The sequence below is a fragment of the Ictidomys tridecemlineatus genome, chromosome 9, assembly GCF_052094955.1.
Source record: "Ictidomys tridecemlineatus isolate mIctTri1 chromosome 9, mIctTri1.hap1, whole genome shotgun sequence".
Lineage (NCBI taxonomy): Eukaryota > Metazoa > Chordata > Mammalia > Rodentia > Sciuridae > Ictidomys > Ictidomys tridecemlineatus.
In genome coordinates this window covers 126353636-126374437 of record NC_135485.1, presented here as the reverse complement: position 1 = coordinate 126374437, position 20802 = coordinate 126353636, and the positions used below count along the sequence as shown (strand labels likewise).

General features: G+C 41.8%; 1 protein-coding gene and 1 long non-coding RNA gene across 13 annotated transcripts in view; one reads left to right on the top strand and one right to left on the bottom strand.

The window, feature by feature from the left end:
- Nucleotides 1-2522, bottom strand: part of Nr3c2 (nuclear receptor subfamily 3 group C member 2) — a 335377-nt gene extending 332855 nt beyond the window's left edge. For 2 of the 9 annotated variants that reach the window (XM_078022054.1, XM_040293219.2), the window contains exon 1: nt 93-397. The gene's annotated coding sequence lies outside the window, so the exon portion shown is untranslated. Of the gene's footprint in view, nt 1-92; nt 402-1003; nt 1108-1577; nt 1646-1718; nt 1742-2381 lie in introns of those variants that run through there. The other 7 variants (XM_078022048.1, XM_078022053.1, XM_078022050.1 and 4 more) reach the window with 7 other exon arrangements.
- The window catches only part of LOC110598390 (uncharacterized), a 173148-nt gene continuing 152783 nt past the window's right edge, over nt 438-20802 (top strand). For 3 of the 4 annotated variants that reach the window (XR_013426132.1, XR_013426135.1, XR_013426133.1), the window contains exons 1-2: nt 2397-2534; nt 19057-19232. This is a non-coding gene — a long non-coding RNA (uncharacterized LOC110598390). Of the gene's footprint in view, nt 882-1720; nt 2535-19056; nt 19233-20802 lie in introns of those variants that run through there. The other variant, XR_013426134.1, reaches the window with a different exon arrangement.

The following is a 20802-nucleotide window of genomic DNA, read 5'->3' as shown; positions in this document are numbered from 1 at the left end:
CGCAGCCACTTCTCCCTGCGAAGTGCACGCACCCGCGCCGCGGCCGCACGCCTAGCAAGGCAAGAGGCGGCCCGCTGCGCACCCCTACACACCTGCCTCGGCCAGGGTCCGTCTCTCGCCGTCTACCTGTTGCAGCGCTTGCCACCGCCACGACACCCCTGCTGCGGAGCCCCCCTAAATCCAACCACATCCAGGCCAGCGAGTGCCGCCCTCCCTGCAGCGGGAGAGCTCGAGGCAGTAACGCTCTTGCACCCAGGTGACTGCACGGGTTTCCTCTGAGCAGCCTGAAGTTGGCTCGCGTCTCCGGGCCCAATGACACCCCGGGCGGAGAAGCTGAGAGGAGGGGGCAGGGCCAAAGCGGGCAAAAGGGGGAGAGAGGGCGGGCATAAGCCCGGAGGGGGAGTTGGCCAACTGGAGAGCCGGTCCTTTTAAAAACGGGTCACATGTCCAGATAAAGTTCAGGTTGCTATCCCGCCCCCCTGAGCCCTTCCCATTGGCCCGAAGGGAAGCAAGGCTCCACGCTGCACGGGTCAGGCGGGCTTCTCATTGGACAATCTTAGCTGTCAGTCACGGGGCGGGCGACATGACTGATACAAAGTTGCTGCGACACAGCCTGGACTCGGCAGCTTCCTTAAAGCCGCAGCGGCGGCGGGCGCTTGGGGGTCCGGACGGTGATTATGACACCAGAGACCTATCCCTGCTCTGCCCCCCGATCCCCCTCGCTTGACCGCCCCAAACCTGCTCTTGACTAACCAGCTCTCCTCCTGGCGGACCCCAGGATACCTGGAGAGATGTGAAAAGTGTAGTGACGCGGAAGAAGTCGGGTTTTTCCGCGAGCAGTCAAAGTGTTATCCCCTCTGGCTCTCCACCTGCAGCGCCAGGTGAGCGGCAGCCGTGACCCCAGTGCCGCCCACAGCGTCTGCGCATAGGGGAAGACTCCGCGTGGGCTTCAGTAGACCCCAAGGTTCCTCTCCCCGCCCCCTTCCTCGGTCTCCTGAGTTACCTCTCAGCAGAGCAGCCGCAGTCTCCACTGCCAGCGAGCAAGAGGATCACGTTCCCACTCGATTTGAATTTCCTTGTTTTAACCGTGCAGAAAAGCGAGTGATTGCAGTGCAGCCAAAGCCCTTTAAACAGCCTTCCTCCCACCCTACCCCACCCCCACCAAAAAAAAAAAAAAGTGCCAGGGTCAAGAGCTGCCGCTCTCCTTCCTTATAATTTTGTTGATGTACTTAACACTTTAGTATTGGATTTTTCCACTAGTTCAATATGAAATAGGGCTTATTATGAGTATATTCACTTTATATTGAGTGGAAGGGGTGCACATAATCGGGACAAACATGCAGGAGGGAGGAAAGGAACCAAACTGTTTTCTAAGGATCGAGAGTCTGCACCAAGAATTTTCGGTTTCCCTCCAACCGCCCCCACCTGGATTCTCCTCCCGCCCACCCAAACGCTGCCGTTACTAAGCAAAAGAATGGGCTCCTTAACTTTAATTTCTAAGGACTTTTAGGCTCCTCGTATGAGGCTCCGTTTTAGGCTCCCGGTTGGCCCAGAGTCAGCATCAGTGACGTACACACCTAAATCTGGTCCCCCGGCCCTTGGCGACCCGCAGGCCGGCGGCGGCAGCTGTGCAGCTCCCGCCTCACCCTTGCTCCGCGCTGGCCAAAGCAGTGAGGGAAGGAGGGCACCCTGTGCCCAAAGGCCCCTCCTCTTCTTACAGTTAGTTAAGCTTCGGGATTCCGGACCCGAACCCGGGGAGACTCGAACTCTCAGCCGCGCCAGTCGGGAACTCCGGGAGACAGCAGCGGCACCGGCAAGCTGGTCCTGACCCCCGACTCCAATACTGCCCCCCGCGCTCCTGCAACCAGGAGTCCCCGCCGAGCGTTCCAACTTTCCCGCGGGGCCCGCCGTCACGCGCGCTCTCCCCGCCCGGCGGGCAGTCGGGCATCGATCGTGTCCTGGCCGCGCGCGAGCGGTGGGCAGGAGCAAAGGGAGTCCCAGACCTAGGGCCAGGGCGTGCGAAGCAGCGGTGGCGGCTCAGCCAGCGTTGCCGAATTATTCATTATTAAAGGAAAGGACGTGTCTCTTTTACTAAGTTTTCACCTCCTTTGGGGAGGGCTGATCTTGCCCTGGATCTCAGCTTCTTGCAAAATCTAGGTTAGAACCGTGCAGGGGCAGCCGCGGCTCACGCTCGCCGGCCGCCCAGCACCCTTGCCCCGAGGCGGCCCAGCAGGCATCTCGCCTCCAACCCGCAGCCCACCTCCGTGCGCCAATCCGCGCCCTCTGCCCTCTGCACGGACCCTGCTTCCCAGGGGCCGCTCCCGCACTCTTCGGGTCCCTTTCTGCCGCCGTCAGCGCAAAGTGACTGTCGCTGCACTCACCTTTTCTAGGACATGGTGGGGAGGCTGGGGCGGAGGGAGAGGGGCAGCGAGACTCCCGCCGCCGCCACTGCTGCCGCCACTAGCAAGTCCAATATTAGCTGGCCTGCAGTGAGGATGGAGAGGATGATAATCCCGGCAGTCACCCTACTGACGGTGGGTAGAGCAATGGAGCGATAGTGTGGTTACCCTGCAGGAGGTGGCGAGTCAGCGGCGCCAAATCGCGTTAGAGGGGGCCGCGGGCACACGCTCGCCCCCAGCAGCGGCAGCCGGGCCTCAGGCGGTCCCCTCTCCCGGGGCTGCTTGTCCGCCGGCGTTGACGGTGTTGGCCCTGGGAGTCAGCCAGTCCGGCGGGATGATCCCGCGCACGCTGCCCAGCAGCGCGGCTTTCCGCGCCCCCTCCCAGGGCCTGGGGTGGCCGGTGACAGCTCGGCGGCCGAGCGTGAGCGAGTGTGTGTATGTGCGTGTGTGTGTGTGTGTGAGAGAGAGAGAGAGAGATAGAGAGACAGTGAGAGAGAAACGGGGGGGCGGCCGCAGGGGGAGCCCGCGGCGCCACAGCCCACTCCCTGGGTCACACCCTCACTAGCAGGAGGAGGTAGCCCGGTGTCGGACCACCAGCTGCTGGGAAACAGGGCTGAGGGCACCGGTGGCCGCCCTCCCAACCCCAGCCGCTGACAGCAAGGAGGCCAAGGGAAAAGGGAACCCAAATGCACGTACCCCTTCCTCCCCTTTCTGCGGCCCCCCAAAGTCCGGCCCTAACCTCTAGCCGGGGCTCAGGTGCAGTTCCCACCTAAGGTGGTATCAAGGGCCGAGGACCACGGGCCGGGGGCAGGAGGGAAAAGTTTCTTTTCCTGCTCCCCCGCTGCCCACCCCAAGAGGCTGCTCCTCTCCCCGCCTCTCCCGGGCTCGCCGTGCCTCTGCCCCACCCCCACCGTGGGGGGGGCGCCGAGGAACGACCGGGTGTCTGCGCGCGGGGGCGTGTAGGAGAGTAGAGAGGAGCGGCGGCCGCCGCCGGTCCCCTGGCTCTGACGGCGAAACAGACGCCGGTGGCGGCAGCCGGGCTGAGCGAGCCCAGGAAGGGGCCGAGCGCCAGGACCCCTCCCTCGCCGCGTTCCGCGCGCCCCCGCGTCGCCCCGCGCGCCCCCGCGCCCTCGCGCTCGCCCAGGCAGACACCTACGCAGATGCGAAAGTGAAAGGGGGGCGGAGGAGCCTGGCGGGGTGGCGGCGGACTGCGCGCGGGCACGCGGCGGGGGGCGGAGGAGGGACCCCGGAGCCGCGATCCCGGAATTCTCCCGCGCCCGCCGCGCTGCGGGTCTGTCTACAGCGTCCTCACTCTCGAGCCTCTCCAAAGTCCCACATCCCCAATCCCAGACACACTAATCCCCCTAAACTGGAGCGATGTGTGCGCGTGTGTGTGTGTGCGCGCGTGTTCGCGGGCACTCGCGGGTATGCGAGATAGCACTTCTGCCCGATTCGTCTACCGCGCCGTTGCCCATACCTTCGGGTGGGAGATTGCAGGGCGCGGGGAAGACTAGTGAGCGTCGTTTAAAACTAGGTTCACCTGCTTGTCCTGTATCTAGAAGTGACTTCACACACGCCCCTTTTCTAGCTTAAACACTCCTTTTCCTACAGTTTTATGCAGCCTCCATTGGCCCCTCTTCTCTAGGTTCTTTAGCGTTTTGTTCCTAAATAGCTGTGAAACTTGCTAATCCCTTCCCAAATAGTACCACGTTAAAAGCCGAGCTGCCCTAACAAAACAGTCATTCGCCTCATTCAACCACAGTCCCACTCTTCCAGTATGGAGTTTCCCATTCCTTCTGTCACCCACATAATGTTACACTATTTGTTTCTTATATGGCTCGAGGAGGCATTTTGGCTTTCAGCAAAACAACCTTTTACCTGCTTCTTATTTGTAAGAAAGGCTTCCACATTAATATTTGTGAAGATATACCTAGGTGAAATGGAGAAAATATTTAAATAATACGTATTTCAAAATTAACAGGATATATGGTAAGTGATCTTTTAAAAGAATCATTTAAAAGTACTCTTATCTGTGAGCTGAGTTTGGAAATGCATCAAAAATAAGATGGATTGACATTGATGGATTGATAACAGAAGGATGGAAAGATATGTAATAAAGCATGTATGTAGTACAGTATTAATGGAAGAATCTAGGTACGGGGTATACAGGTGGTCATTTCAACTTCTTTGTTAACTTGAAATTTTTTATAATAAAAATATTAGATGAACCTGTCATTCATGGTAACGTATAAATTGTATATTCCAATTTACAAAATTGATCAATAAGGCCTTGACAATTCCTTCCCCCTTTACAAAATAATTTACCATAAAATTTCTTTACCTAGGAATCCCATCTACTATTTTAATCAATAATCTCAAATACAGTTGTCTCAGTTACTGACAATTTGACCAAATTATGGTACAAAATGGGATTGTTAGAACTGCAAAATTTTAGAAACTTAGAAGATATATTGCTTTGTTTTTCCTTGGTCATCACACACATTTTTTAAATTTTCCCTACCTTAAAAATAGTTTTGTCTTAATAGGCTAAGATTGATTAATTGTGGGGGGGGGACCCCATATGCCATGTATGTCAGCTTCTCTTATCCTATGGGAGAGATATGAAGGGATCTTGCAATTATTAATGGGTGAAAGTTTATTTTTTTAAATATCTGAGTATTTAGATGTAAACATATGCCAATATATTTGAATGATTAAGTTTCCCTCAGGTATACCACATTCCTGGGTATTTTCTTTGTTGACCCTCTGAGCACAGCTTGAGAAGAAGATCCCAGGTACTTTCTTTTAAAGAGAAAGTGTTGCTGGTTTTGCTTAGAATCATCCCACAAGTCATGCCTCTGAGAGACCCCAACAAAGAAGAGAACTCAGGGCGTGTAGGTTGTTAGGAATAGTATTCATTCCGATGCCCATTAATGAAGAGTCTCATCAATTTAAAAAGTGAGTTCCTAGCAATGTCATTACTTGCATGTTTTTAAACCTCTCTTAACAGTGTTTGTTCTTTTAACCTTTTAGATAAGCCTATTTGTTCTTTGCAAAAGGATAGAAATTTCTTTTGAAAAAAATTAGAAATTAAGAAAGAACAAGCACAGAAAAGGACCTTAACTCCATCTCCCATGTAGCTGCCAAATAGCTTCCAGCTTAGAGAAGCATCAGACATCGCCTTTGACAATTGTTCACCCTCCTTTCCACAGTCACTGAACCTGGGGACACCTCCCTCCCCCATCCCATTAGTGTCAAACTCCCTGAGGTTTGCCACAGCAAAGTGCACGACTCAGCGTTTGCAATTTACATGTGTGACATCACATCCTCTATTATGTAACTTCAGATACAAAGCCTAATATCTAAGTTTGCGTTGGAAAAAATCCTCCCTAAATCTTTGTTTTCAGCTTTAGCAGAGCCACCCCTTAATTCCCAGTTCCTCAACCCATTTCTTCAACAGCTGACATTGGGGGAGGGGAGAGACACAGATTTTAAGTTGTAAAAATCATAAACCAAAAAAATTGTTAAACATTTTCTGAAACGTATTATGTACCTCTTCTTCATATCTTTGCTGACAAGAAAGTAAAGACCATTAGGTATCACATAACTGTATTAAATAATTTTTAAAAGTTAAAGGCTAAAGCATTTAGTCATAGTTAACTTCATTAATAAGCCTAACCATACTGGCATTTTCTTTTTCTTTCTAAAAAGCTTAGATTTTTTTCAGTCTCTTACCAGCTGTTGGAAAGAGTTGAGAAAGACAGGGAGAGTTAGAGAAAGAAACGGGGAGGGGGGGGGTGTGTCAGAGAAGATGAATAGGAGAATAATGCAATATAGAACTTCTTCTTTGTTTATTGCAAAACACACATGTTACAGTTTATAAACACTACAAGCAAATAAGAAATTGTGGACCAGAAGATAAACACAAAACATCAGGGTTTTTTTTTTTTAATATCCAAAATGGCCCAAACTCAATTTTCTAGACTATTAGGTATATTTTTATTAACTTCCATTATTTATTAATTTCTGTATTTGTTTGCCTATTTATTCATCTGTCTACCTTACTTTTATTTATAGTCAGTTTAAATAGAAAATACACAAACTTAATACATTTCTGTGGCCAGATTTTGAGATGGCAGAGCACCAAACAGCACATGCATCACAATTAGTATGCCATATTATTAGAAGCAAATCAGATTTCAGTGTGCCTACACTGATGTTCTAAATTTAGAAATAATGTACAGTAGTTGAAAAGGGGGGAGGATCTTACAGCAGTATATTTTAACAAAAATAAAGACATTTTCAATTTCCCCTCCTTTTTCATGTATTCTTGGTTTAGTGGAGGAAATTCATCACCTTTAAATAACCATTCTAATCTTAAATAACTGCATGATTGTGTGTTCATTAGAATTATATGCCACGGCTGTTTCTCTGGTATTATGTGCAGTAACAACCACACACACACACACACACACACACACACACACACACACAAAAGTGAAACAATCCCTTGGGTCAAGTGTGGGAAACAAGCGTAAGTTTTTGTTGAACTTGATGAAAAACTCATTTAGAATTTCTCATTAGGACTTCACAGGAGCAGTTAGTTTTTCAGTAGTTGCTGCTATATTTTTAGCAGCATTTTAACAGCTGTCAGTAACAACTAAGACAACATTTTGATCAACACTATTTTTTTTATTCTAGCAAAGATGATTGCAAAAAATGCTTCAGGATTTAAATGTTTAGTCATTAAAAAAAAGAAAAAATATTTTGATACAAAATATTACTAATGCATTAGAGACAGGTAATAACCAGGTAAAATGAAGCCCAATGGATTTTTAAATTTTAATTTTCTGATGCCTTTGTACACATAATAAAGATGATTTTATTCTTAAAAGATGTGGTCAGTATCAGACACAGAAAAGTCAGAATAAAAGGGTGCACCGTGTTCCTTGTCATATATTTGCAAATAGGTCAAGAATAGTCATGTGGGCAGCCAAAGTGAACAAAATCTTTCCCCTAACATTAGAGTTTATAAAGGGAGGTTATCACATGTCAGATATATGACACTGGAAGCAGCAGACAGAAAAATGTAAGAAGCTTCATGACAGATGTCTCATTATTCCTAAAGATAGAGGTAAATTTGCTATGGGTAATGTGTTACAAAGCAAACTGAAACTAAATCTCTGCAAGTGTCAAATTTCTCTTACACCTGTAGTCTACCCAAATTGAGTGATTTTTTTTTCCAAGACAAGTAGAGGTAATGGTATATTATTAAAGAAGCTTACTGAGTCATCTTATTCAGAGGTCATCTGCTCATTTCGAGGACCTAATCCAAGTTTTGAGTCTGTCCCAAAGAAGGCAGCTGAGTATTTCCAACTTCATCTAGCTGGCACAGTAGAGAATTTATGCATTCTTATCAAATGATATTTTTATTATATTGCATTTGTGTTTGCTAATCCTTTGGGGGTTGCCAGCCCATTAGCTCTTTCAATATGAAGCATTTTTAATTGCATTGTAGAACTTTCTTTTTCATAAGCATGCAGTTTTAGTAAGAATTAAAGTTAGATATCATTTCCATTTTTCCAACACAAACCTCCTGCCAGGTGCAAATCTCTGGGTGTTGATAGTTTTCAGACAGTATTATATGACTTTATTAATGTGAACATGTCTGATATTAAGTATCTATGTCTTAAAATGAAATATGTCTGAACATATTCTATGTGAAAAGCATATACACACACATACACATGCTATGTTAATTATTGATATTAAGTCACAATCTATTTTGAAGTACTTAGTGCTAATTATAGCTGGATCTTACTATTTTTTATAAAACAAGTAGATGTATTTCCTTTAAACCTGATTGATTATTAAACAAAACAAAACAAAACAAAAAAATGCTGCTTAACATCAAGTTCAGATTATTACTCTCCCCCTGTCCTGACTATGTCATAAAGATGGGCTCATGGCTTTTGAGGTAGGCTTTAATTGATGCTTCTTTTTCAGTTGTCATCCAATCGAAAGGGAATATTAGGTCAATTAAATGTGATAAGCTGTTGACAAAACCCTAGTGGCTATACCTAGTAATTTTTTTTTAATTTAATAACATTTTTATTGTGGTAAAATACATGCAGCATAAAATTATTTACAATGTGAATCTTTTTAAAGTGTGCTGAAGTTGAACTTTCCTGATTTTTAACCAATTATTTAGAAGAGGATTTCTTTATTTTTCTCATGGGCCCAGACTTCCTGTTTAGACCATGAATTTAGCCCCTCATTAAGAAATGATATTGGCATTGTAGGATTCTACTTCTATAAGAAGTTGAATAATGAAATTCAATCAAAATAGAATTCCTATAATTTTAGAAACAGATCTGATGACTAATCAAGTGAATTTAATAGAAATTAAATATACTGCTACATTCCCAGTATTACTTAGAAATCCATTTTGACCTGGAGTGAGCAAAATACAAAGGGGAATATGAGAAGACTAGATGTGATTTCTTAGCAGACTTTGGAGCATTTGTCCTCAAAAGTCTGTGGAACCCATTCAGAAAGAAAAACAAACATCATTGACAATCTTTGAAAGGAGTCTTACATGAAGAAATTAAGTTTCTCTAACCTAGTAGATGGTGACATCACACACATACACAAAAAAACTAATCATAAGAGGTCAATGAGTTTATTTTTATCTTTTGCATTTTTAAAAATCATTTAGGATTTTTGACTTCATCTTTTAAAATATTGTTATATTTATATTTAATTATAAATACTATTAAGCATAAAATATTTTGTACATTACAAAAATGTTTTAAAAAATATTTCAAGCATACAAAAAAAAAAAGAATCCCACAGGCTCTGGGGTAGTCACCACCCTCATGTTACCAGGTGTGAACATTTTGTCATATTTGCTATAGAAGCATATTTGCATTCCTATGTCATGTCTCTCACTGTTGGAGAGCAAGGGAGCCAGAAACTATAGAGGGTAGAGCTTATTTATGGAGTTTGATCAGTTTTAGAAGTCTTGGATATTACCATCACTCTCTGCTCAGACATTTGAATAAAGTGAATCAGTTCTAAGACGCTTGTCCCTTGTTATCCAGGTGGGGCACTGGTTCCGGGAACCCCTCTGATACCAAATTCTTGACTGCTCAAGTCTCTTAGATAAAATGACATTGTATTTACATATGATCTACACACAGCCTCTTACTTACTTTAAATAACCTCTAAAATACTTACAATATCTAATACAACATAAATGTTTTATAAATAATGCTATACTGTATCATTTAAGGAATAATAACAAGAAAAAAAAAAGCCTGCACATGTTCAATACAGATGGTAGATTTTGGCCCCAAATACTTTTTGAGCTACAGTTAATAGAATCTGTAGATGCAGAACCCATGGGTACAGATGCACAGCTCCATATCTAAAACTTGGGATGGGCTCCAGGCCTGCAGCTTCAAAAACAAAACTATGACTAGAGCTGGTAGGTAATCCAGTTGATGGTTTCAGTTTAGGAAAAGGATTTAAAAATCACCTGTACTCTGTGAGATTCTCAGGAATGAAGATAACTACAGAGAACTGCCCACTAGGGGAGTACAGATTCTTGGGACAGAACCATTCAAATTCAGTTCTTCCAATGGTACTTCTTATTGGGTCATTTTCTAAACTTATTTCTTCTTAGCCTAATTAATTTAAATCATCTTTTGTTCAAAAGCAGAGATGATATCATTCATTATATGCTAATTTTAAGTCATTACAAGAACTATTGTGATTGGTCAGCATAAGTTGTAAGAATTGCTAACTATTTTGATTCTCATCCTAGAAAAAAAGTGTTCAGTCCAAATCGGACAGAGTTTTTTTTTTTTTTTTTTTTTTTAACAAGTTTAACCATATTTTTTAAACAAGTTTAACATATTTGGCAATATGTTGACTTTAAACAAAATTTTCAAGTATTTCATATATACCAATGGATTTGTCAGATATTAAATTTGTCAGATTTCTGTTGCTATGACAAATGCCTGAGAAAATAAACTTAAAAGGAGGAAAGGTTTATTTAGGCTCATGGTTTCAGAGGTTTCAGTCCATGATTGCTTGGCCCCATTGCTTTGGATTTGTGGCGAAGCAAAACATCAAGGTGGCGAGCGCATAATAGAACAAAGTAACTTGCCTCCTGGTGGTAAGGAAGCAAACACAGAGAGGAAGGGCTGGGATCCCAATTCTGCCTTCAAGGACATAGCCCAGTGACCTCAATTCCTTAAAGCAGGCCTTACCTCCTAAAGGTTGTGCCACCTCCCAGTAGGGCTAGAGGTTGGTGATCTAGCCTTTAGCACATTGCCTTTGGTGGATATTTCAGATCTATAATAGGTATAGAATGTCATTGCCAGATAAATAGAACCCCCACCCCCAATACATAGGCTCAAATAGGAAAGGAATTTAATTCTATTTCACACATAGGTGAGAAAAATGAGTGGTCCAGGATGGCTACATGGTCGTGTTGTGTGAGATCTTCAAGAACCCAGGCTCCCACCATTCTGCCATTCATAGAATAGTGTCCTCATGGGCTCAGGGACCAGAACCATGGGATGAGTTCCCAGAAACAAACAAAAACCCTAACCAGGAAATTTGCACACGTCACATTATCCAGAGCAAACTTTTAGTAAATTTGAATGGCCGTGAGCCCTGATAAAACTGGAATTCTACTACTGAAAGGAAGAAGAGAACTAATACAGGACAATGAGTGGTCTTTGGCCAGCTCCACTGAGCAGTTAGGCTTGAACTATGACACAAAGGTCTAGGTTACAGTTAAGAAAAGGTATAAGGAATGACCGGTGAAAGGCAAGTCGTGTTCAGGGACTAGAATGCAGAAGCCAGGATCTGAATTTACATTCTCTACATCAAGGAGACCATCTTTTGTAATAAATATAGATAGTGGAATCAGATAGCTAAATATTCTACTGAGAATGAGCTGATCTTTCACTAGTCACATGGTAAATTTTCAGAATGGGTTAGATTCAATTAATGATTTTTTTTTAAGTGAGAAGAAATATACCAGATACAAACCAATCTCAAAAAAATAATCATTGAAATATAAAAAGAATTTCAGCTATGCCAGATAAATCAGCATTCTCATTACTTGAAATGCAAGTAATACTATTCCATAGAAATCCAAGAAGTACAGATCTTAATCTTTGCCTGTCAAGGAGAGCTAGTGTATCAACAACCTCTGCTTGTATGTTTGAACCCGGGAGAATGTGCAGGAAATCACAAGTCACCCTTACATGCCTGTCACTTTTTCTAAAACACAAGGTTAGGGTGTATGGACTGCTGGTCAGTTAATCACAGGAGAATAACTGGACTCCTTGCTTCCAGCCACTGCACATCCTGATTGGCTAATACCCATACCCATACCTGACACAAGTCATTAAACATTATCAATGCTACCTTTACTCTGAGGCTATTCTGAATGTTTTTGAGAGAGAGTTTCAAATGGCAAACAGACTAAGGAAAAAGGATTTGTAAGAAAAGCTAGTAGTTGCTTCTCTAGTCTGCAAACACTCTGCCTATGGGATAAATAGGAGAAAGCACCACATCCAGGTTCATATGTCTTTGAGATAAGTGTGGAGAGTATGCAGAAGCAATACATTCTGCCACTTTTGGTTCACATGTTCTCCAGGACTTAGCTTTCCTGGAATTCCAAAAAAGAATTCCAGATGTCCCATATATTCCAGATGCAGATACCTACTTGACTTACTGATTGCTAAACATTGAGATAGAGTACAAAGGAAGTTATGAACTTCCTATTCTGGAGAAAATTAGAAGCTGGCTTTCTTCTGACTTGGGGAGACAGAGGCAGGCTCTGTAAGTGGGGTAATGGAGGAAGGTATCTATCAATTTAGTTCATTCTATTAAATAATCTATTTACATAGAGGAGATGGAATCTGGGGTGGGGGAAACAAAGTCCCCATATAACCTGTTAAATCAGTAAGTGTGAAGTTTTTGAATTGGGATCCCAGACCTTCCTCTCCAATATGGAACTTTGACATCTGGCAATTCACATTTATTTTTGGAAAGCTGCCTCTGTGCCATATACCAAGAGCCATATGAGAGAGGAAATCCAGAACATTTGACTTTTTGAGAGGAAGTAGGGTGTAAAGATTAAAAGTATGGAACTAGAGCTAGACTTAGCCCAGTTTTGGGTCCCAGCCCAGCCACACTGAGTATCTGGGTGATTGCAGATAAATTATTAAACCCTCTGCCTCAGTTTCATCATCTGTAAAATGAGGCAATATGACTCACGTCATAGGGTTGTTATGGAGATCAACAATCTATATAATAGTTTGCTTCTAATAAGCAATACATGTTAGCTATGATATTTTCATACCCTTAAACATAAACTATCTGTGCCTACATATACCCTTACCCATATTCCTTCCTGCTCTCCACGTGCTTGGTATCTGACCTGGTTGATAATTTCTCCTTTCTATATTTTTCCACAATGGGCTATTTGATTTTTAGGGTGTCTACCTGGATTCCACCCACAAACATTCAGACATATTCTATTCTGATGTCTCAAGCCACCTGTTGCAAAATGTGTTTCCCTTGTAGCACAGTGTTCCTCTTGACCTCAACCTTAAGATTATATCTATAGGATCCTTTGCTATTTGAACAAGTAAATTCTTTCACATGGTGTGGAACAAAAAATGCCATGAGCTTACCATATTTGATCTCAGTTTCCTCTCTACGGGCATAAAGAGTGGCTACATATCTCAGTCCCCCTTGCATTTATGCTCTAATTAGACGAGATCCTGGTGCATCAGTGGAAGTGATACACTCCACTTCCAGGACTGGTCACAAACCCCCCTAAGGGATTATCCAAACTCTCTTTTCCCTTGTTGCATATGTCTGGGAGTCCTAGAGTTTAGGATGGTAGCATTACAATAGGGAAGGAGACTGGATTCCTGAGTCACTTCTAGAAGAAAGCTACCAAGGATAGGGCTTGAATTGCACTGGACCATGATAAAGTTAAGAAATCTTTACTGCGTGCAACTCATGAGGTTTGGGGATTTATGTTACTGCACTGCCCTGATTAATTTGGATAGCATAGAATAGGAATATATGTAGCCAATAGTATAAAGTTTGAGTGTATTTCGATGAGGAAACAAGATTACAAAACTCATTGTGGAGTTTTAAGTAGCTGAGCAGCATATTGTACAGAAAAAAGATTTGGACTGTAGAATCCCACAGCACCAGATTCAAATTCTATCCTAAATGTTTATAAGCTCTGACTTTAATATGGCATGTTGCTAATTTCCAAATAAAACTTTATTTTTAATAGTGTCATAGAGTATGCCAACTAAAACCTATTAGCAAGACTCTTCCATTCCTATGTCCTATCTAACATCCCAATACTTCTAATTCAGTATTAAATTTCTATATTCTTAACTGCTTTTCAAAAATTTGACTTTATAAAAGCATTGGACTAAACTGTGACAACAAAAGGTAGCAATTTAGCCCAGAGAAAGTATTCATTTCCTTAATATGTGCCCAAGTGAAAAAAAAATTGTAAAATTTTATGTGTTGGAAGTGGTACTGAGTAGAGAACAATTTCCTCTTTATTTAGTGCATTATTCAGAAAGTTCCCAAGTTAGAAAACCTATGCTATGCACCATAGCACAATTTTGAAAATATTGTATTTAATTAAAATGGGAATTTCTGAAATGATTGCTATAGCATTTATCTTTCGAAATCTCACATAAAACTTTTGACCCATGCAATATTTATGAGTTAATTTTCCTTTTCCCATCTCATCTTAGCAATCAGAAGGACAGTCTCAATTTCAAATTATCGAAGGTGGGCCACTGACAGAATGTGCACCAGCAATGTTAGAGATACCCAGCAACCACTCTCTGCTTACATGCACTCAGAGCACTTGCACATACAATATAAACACAGACTTCAAAGGCACACCTGCAAGAGTTGCCATTGTCACTTGCTGTTTAATATTTAAACAAATCGTTTAGAATTTATGGCATATACTTGCTGACTTTTTAAACGAGAAAAAAAAAAAGAAAAAGAAAAAGCTAGCCTATTACTTGCTGGTAGCAATCAAATAGGATTAACTGCAAAAATTCTACAGGAGGCACATAAGAAAAGAAATTTAACGAGTCAACAGGTATTATTACATAGTAAGTTTCCCATCCTTGATCCTCTATCAGTCAGTAGTATGTTTGAAAAGGCCATATTGCAACCTACTAAGCTCTCTGTGGCACAGCTTCCCTTTAAAAAATTAGTAAATGTTTCCTTTCAATGATCAAATAGATATTTCTGAAAATTGAGAGACAAGCAATGTGCTCAATGGGTCCTCTTTGCTTTTCTTCACCCACTACTTCATTTTGCCTTTCTTTTCATAACCCTTACCTGTAATACCCTCAAGATTCTATTCCAAGACTTCTTTCCTCTCCCCCACCCTCTAACCACTGTCATGTGGAATTGCATTTTTACATAGAGTTTGGCTCTAAAATTATTGAGCAATGCGAAAATTCATATGAAGTCAGAAGTACATTAGAAAAATATCCCTTTATTCACCCTTAACATACAATATGCATGGCCATTTTTATGCATCATGTTTAAGGCTGTGAAACCCTCCAACTCAGCCAGTTTTTTCTCCAGCATTGGAACAGATTGCTGTTTTCCCAGCTAAACACCTGATGAAGTAGTTGGCTTGCGTTTAGGGGCCATGTTGTACAAAAAAAAATGTATCTTAAAACACTTGAATCACACTCAGCATGGTGAGATGCTCATACTATGAGAGCAATTCAGGAACTGAGACCAACTGAAGGAACATTGGATTCACATCTCGCTTCTCACGCTCCTCTGGGGCATATGCTCTAGTGGAACGTGGGACAGAATCACCCACATTATTTACATTCTTCTCTTTCTTTATCTTCCTGGCAGAGTAAGTATAATTGAGTATGGATGAGAACTTTATTCTGCATGTGTTGAGGAAATATGCTATTTAAAACTACAACTTTCCCTAAGAAGGGCACCTCTTGTTAAAGGAAATGTAGGGGTCGGAGTTACTCTTATTTGCCACAAGGATCCTCTTTGATTAATGGAGTGAACACCTCACAAGTTGAGAACATACACAGATGGAGACACATGAAGCTCTCGTTTCTCTATATCATGGCTTCTCAATTTTTGCTCTCTCTACATTTTGAATCAATTTGTTGTGGGAGTTGTCCTGTGTATGTATTGTAGGGAGTCTAACTTCATCTCTGGATTCAACTCCCTGGATACCGGTAGTAATCATCCCCAAGGGGAAGAAAACCAAAAATGTCCCCAGACATTGCCAAATGACCTCGCACCCTGCCAGCCTTTATTGAGAAACACTACTCTTTATAATAAAGTATGATGATTTGGGGGGAAATAAGGGGGGACCATGCTTAATGGAAAAAGTAAAAAGGAAATATAGAGAGGGCATTGTAGCAAGGCTGGGCACCATTTCAGATAAAATAGTCTCTGAAAAATCCTTAGTCATGGGATTATGGAATTCTTGAAAAATCATTATATCTCAAATCCAGCTTAAGCTGTTTTCTGTTATGGAAGCCCCTTTCTATTCCCTAAGTCTTCATAGCTCTACCATAAACACCAACACCATGTATGAACAACTGACCTGGGGCTATCAAGAAAGGAAATGAGTTGCCTATCTGGGCAGACACTATGTTCAACAGGGGCCCTGGAGGACAGTCTGCTTAATTCAGAGGAAATGCCATCTTGGAACCAGCAGCAATCAGGAAAATCTTTATATTTCCACAGTGAGTAGATTGTGGGGGTTAGGATTGGGAATAGAAAAGAACGATCCTCAGTGTGAAGACAGTGCCTGCTATGTGGTGCATACCTGCCGCAGAATCCCGCGGATTCCCCCTTTCCCTCAACCTTTAAATATTGCAGTTTCTTCTATTTCTCCATCTCTGCTGCTCCTCCTTCATCCTGTCACAATATCCTCTAAATTTTCCTATAATCATTGAGAGGTATTTTTTTAAGGCCAGCTCAATTCCTGGGCACAGATTGCAAAGAGTTCCATTCCTCTTGGCCCGCTGCACGTTTAGTCCCAGATTCACAATGTCACATGTCAACCATTTCCTGAACACATGCTACTCTTTGTTGCTTCTGTTATTGTGTCAACCTGCTTCTCCTTTTAGAAAGTATTTCATTGTCATGCCTTTCTGTCTAAAGTCAACCTATTCTCCTCCACTTTCAAATATCAGTTCAATAATACTATTTCTCATAGTAAAACTTTGAACTCAGAGGGTCTTATGTCTATGTTTTTAATAGCATTTACCATTTTCTCCCTGTTTTTACAGATGTTTACATACATAATATCTTTACTCCTAGACTCAGAGTATCTTGAAAATGGGAATCATGTCTTAAAATAAACGACTCATAATAGCTAGTAAGTAGTTGATATTAATTTTTCTTAAAAAGAATTTAAGTTGCCACTTAAAAGGACACACACAAAAAAATGGTTAATGACTTAAATTTTTAAAAAGCAGAAAAGTAGGGGCTGGGGTTGTGGCTCAGTGGTAGAGTGCTCACCTCACATGTATGCGGACCTGGGTCCAATCCTCAGCTCCATGTAAAAAATAAATAAATAAGATGAAGGTATTTTGTCCAACTACAACAACAACAAAAAAATCTTTTTAAAAAAGTCCGAAAAGGAAGAAGATATAATAGATAAATAGAAACTGAAGAATAGGTTATCAATCAATGCTTGCTGAAAAATGAAATGCATTTTCCTCACAAGAGAATTACAAGTGGGGTGGGGTATAGTGGTGCACACCTGTAATCCCAGCTGCTTGGGAGGCTGAGGCAGGAGGAGTGAAGGTTTGAGGCCTACCTCAGCAACTTAGCAAGACCCTGTCTCAAATTAAAAATAAAAAAGGCTGGGAATTTTGCTTGGTGGTAAAGCACCCACGGGTTCAATCACCAGTACCACCAAAAAAAAAAAAAAAAAAAAAGAAAGAAATACAGACAGACTAGTGGGTCTGATCTTAGACATTGACTCTGATTGCTTTTTCACAATTCTTCCCCAGTGGTCCTGTCTATGCCACACTGCTCCACCCTCCTTCTTAATTCCATGTTTTCTTCCTTACCCAAATATGGCCACGATTTATTATGTGGTCCATTAGGAGCTGCCATCTTCTTTCAAGACCTTACCTTCCTTACCACAGTGACAATTCTAGACATGGGCACTTGATTCAAGCCAAGCCATAGCATCTCTTAGATTTTTGGAATTGAAACAAGAGGTAAGAGCTTTTCTCCATGGATCATGAGCCAGGAATCTGCTAAATCACCCCAGCTCCTCTGTGGACAAAGCAGATTTTTTCAGGAGAAGAGACTGAAGCCAACCTACACAAAGAAGCAGAGATCAGAAAAAGAGAGAACATTCTGATGGTATTTGGCCTCTGGTTCTTGTTTCTGAGACCCCATGCCCCCTACCCCCCCAAAGCTGCCCCTGTTCCCCGCTTTGGATTCTTATTGGATTAAGTCCAGACTCTTGAGTCTGACAGTCTGGCATTTCCAGCACCCAGTCAGCCTTATCTTGCTTTCTAAATTCTCAGTTGCCTTCTCTCAGTTGCCAGATTCATTTTTTTTTTCCACTGTGGTTTTATTAAAGTTATTTCCTTACCTTGAATGACCTTTTGCTTTCACTCCCTGTAATACTAATTCCAGCCTCTCTTCAGGGTCTAGTTTAAAATCTCTCTCTTCCATTAAAATCCTTCTTGATTGATATTTTCTTTCTCTCAACTATTATATACTTATATCCCCAGCTTTTACCACACTGCCTGAAATATATTCTTTCTGCCTTGGTTTGTTCCTCTTGTACGTTTTCCATGTGAAAGAAATCTTTTTTGTTTGTTTGTTTTTTCCCCTACAAACTTAACTGCCATTAAGAAACTGAAGCTTTCCTTTTATTTAATAACACCTTAATGTGGGTATGATGGTTTGGGGCAAGGAATCGGGGAGAAGTGAAGGGATCCATATACAAAATAAAGCAGACTATGAAACTCTCACCAGCAACTCAGAAATTAGAAGGGAGTTTTGGAGGAAGGGAGGAGAGGAAAGGAGTGAGAAAGGGGAAGGTTGCGATCATTTTCCATGTTCCCAATTCCACAGAAAATTAAAACAAAACTCATAAAATGCTTGGAGGCCATGCATATTTTATGGAAACTGATGAAGAGATTGAGTTTTGGGTGGAGTTTGTCAAGGGGAAAGACTGAGGCATCACACAGGAGTGCAGGTGCCATACACAGAGCTACCATGAAAGATTGGAGATTTGCAGAAAGCGTGAGAAGGATTCTGAGATTTAACCAGGTCTGCATTTGGGAGTTCAAGCCAAGGAGCAGGAGGTCTCAGTGAACACTGGGGTCACAGTGTGTATTGGTTTAGTCTTAAACACATTAGATTTGCCTTTCCACACTGGTTGTATGTTCCGTGAAACACGGCCACATTGTCTATGTCTGGGTGCTTTCAAACTGTGTCGGGCAAGGTGCATGTTCCTATCCCTTGTGTCTTCACTTCTCAGTATCTTTATTTCACTACCTTCCTGGTAGGTGTAGGGTAGTAACTCTTCCATTTTTGCTTTAATCAGGCCAGTTCCCAGCTTTGTGGAAGAAGGATAAAGAGCAGAGGGGAAGAAGACAGCACTAGAATGGTTCTCTGCAGCCATTGAAATTCTTCTGGTGATCCGACTCCTGCATCAGAGGGCTTCATTTGATTTCTCCAATCTCATTTCCTTCTACCCAACGTGACTGTCTTCCAGGAACGGTGAGTCCCTCTCTGTCTATGTGAGTAGACAGAGTCTCATCTCAGCGTCTACTTTGACACTGTTGTTCTCACCCCAAACACACTACTCTTCTCTACCTACGAATCTGGCTTGTGTCCTTAGACTCCAGATTCCCTCCAGGAAACTATTCTGACTCTCAATTCATCATCAATTATTTTTTGCTCAGAACTTTGGTTGCATTTATAGTTTGTACTATGCCACATGACATTGATTATTGTTCTCTCCTTGATTTCATGATGGGTCATCATCTCAGAAGCAGCTTGAGACCAAAGTAGTGATTGGTAGTTTTCATATAGTGGGTGTTCAGTACTTATTTTTTAATAAGTTCCTTCCTTAACTGGATTCACAAAGGTCAGGGGCTTTATTTTGTTTCCTACTCTTCCCCCAATGACAGAACATTACCAGGAAAATAATGGGGACTAAATGAATATTTATTGAATGAATGAATAAATATCAGTGTGACAACCTTCATTACTCCTAATAGTGAAGCACAATCTTTTGTTTTTCCTTTGTTTTTAACTGCATAATGTTTAAGACCTTTTCATAACTCTCTTGAATCTAATAACTGAGGCTCCTTTGTTCAATTTTTCAGCCTTTCTGTTCAGTTCAAATGCTACTGTTTTGCTCCTTCGGTGTGGGATCAGTCATTCTTAAAGCACTGCACTTATTTCAAATCACATTTGTGCCACATTTAATCTATTTATACCAAAAGAGAAAACAGGGGAGCAATACATATGCATAGCCTGCTCCTTTACTTCCATGCTCCCTTGGGTATATCATGACACTGCAAAGTGAGACGTGGGCATGGTTATGGTCAAAAAGAATCTCTCTAGAGACGTGCCATTTTCATAAGTGGAAATGTTCAATATCATAAAGATATCAACTACCTTCAAGTTAATCTGTAAAAATGGGATGATATTCCAATCAAAATTCTAAGAGAGTATTTTAGAAAGTCAACCTGGAAGCTCACAGGTTGACTCTAATACTTATTGGAACCAAAGATTGAGAATAGCCAAAGTAATTTTAAAGAAGAATAAAAGAAAGAGCCTTGGTTTTCCAGATGTCAAGAATTATTATAGAATCATATTAATTAATTTAGAATGATGGTAGTGCAGGAATAGATGAATAGACTAATAGTGTCTGATATAAATGTATATATCTATGAATGTGACATTATAAATTAGGGGAGGTATCAGGTTGGAAAAAAATGGTGCTGCATCAATTGACTGCCATATGATAAAAAAGTATATCCACTATGTCATATATAAAAATGAAGTAAATTCCAGGGGGACTAGCAGCTCAAATGTAAAAAGCAAAAACTGTAATTCCTTGAAGAAAAATACAGAACATTTTCAAAGCTTGAAGTAGGGGATTTTTCTAAACAACACAGAAGATGCATAAACCATAAGGGAAAAAGATGGATGGATTTGCATTAAAACTTAAAACTCCTTTATAAAAAGAAATCATAAAGAAAATTAAAAGATAAGTCAAAGACTGGGAGAAGATATTTCAAATATCTCAGATATATATATCTTACAAAGAATGCTATCT